A 1,531-nucleotide genomic window follows, 5' to 3' on the forward strand; every position below is an offset into this window, starting at 1 on the left:
AGAGAGAGAGGTGGGGATAGAAGTAGAGAACGGGAGAGAGAGAGAGGTGGGGATAGAAGTAGAGAACGGGAGAGACAGTGGGAGGAAGTGACAGTGGGAAGAAGAGAGAGGAGGCAAAAAATAGTTTGAGTGAAGACATCATGTACAAAAGACATCTCCCCTGCCATTCACAATGATAATTAATAAGTAATGTCATTATGAAATTTGATTTTTAATTAATAAATTTTGTCTGGTCTGTCTGCGCAAGAATAATGCATATGCCTGCACGTGTCCATGTGTGCGTATGCTTGCGACTGGTTGCACCGTGACAATTATTTATTGTTGTTGTTGTTCTTGGTGGCGTTCGTAGTGTCGCTGTTTGTTGTTGCTGTCGTCACCATTGTTTATTATTTTTGTTACAGCTATTCATGTTTCGGTGCTGTTGGGTTTTTTGTTTTTTTTATATCGGTATTCCTGCTTAATTTCCATGAAATTATTATTTTTGTTATTGTAGATGTTCTTTGCATCTGTTGACCTTTCCACCGGACATTCGTGAAATTGTTTGCCGGCAAACGTATACATACATATATGCATGATTATTTGGAACTCTGTTGGCACTCCGTCGCTTACGACGTCGAGGGTTCCAGTTGATCCGATCAACGGAACAGCCAGCTCGTGAAATTAACGTGCAAGTGGCTGAGCACTCCACAGACACGTGTACCCTTAACGTAGTTCTCGGGGATATTCAGCCTGACACAGAGTATGACAAGACTGACCCTTTGAATTACAGGCACGACAGAAACAGGAAGTAAGTGGGAGAGAAAGTTGTGGTGAAAGAGTACAGCAGGGTTCGCCACTATCCCCTGCCGGAGCCTCGTGGAGCTTTAGGTGTTTTCGCTCAATAAACACTCACAACGCCCGGCCTGGGAATCGAAACCGCGATCCTATGACCGTTGCCACTGGGCCATTGCGCCTCTACTATATGCATATATGCCTCAAGTAAACACAGTAATATATACTTCAAGTAAATACCAGTAATTGATATGTACGGATAAGTTACTAGGAAGGTATCTAATATAATATGTAAAATTGGTAAACCCATTTGTGTTACCCTGCTATATGGAGTGACTATTTAAGCTGTGTTTGTAGTTGGATAGTGGATTAGTGGATTGGATGTGCTCCTGAAGAAGGAATATTCATATACATCTATAAAATATTTTTGTATCTTCGATCACATTGTTTACGTAGACGTATCGTGTACGAAACGTCCTAACTTTCAGTGCTAACTCTAATTACTATAGAAAATCTTTAGCTGTAACTTTAAAACAAAACTGATATTTCTCTCTTTTTCTCTCTCTCTCTCTCTCTCTCTCTTACTCTTTTACTTGTTTCAGTCATTGACTGCGGCCATGCTGGAGCACTGCCTTTAGTCGAGCAAATCGACCCCACATCTTATTCTTTGTAAGCCTAGTATTTATTCTATCGTCCTCTTTTGTCGAACCCTAAGTTACGGGGACGTAAACACCAGTATCGGTTGTCAATCGATGTTGGG

This window comes from Octopus bimaculoides, chromosome 26, assembly GCF_001194135.2.
Source record: "Octopus bimaculoides isolate UCB-OBI-ISO-001 chromosome 26, ASM119413v2, whole genome shotgun sequence".
Classification (NCBI taxonomy): Eukaryota; Metazoa; Mollusca; class Cephalopoda; order Octopoda; family Octopodidae; genus Octopus; species Octopus bimaculoides.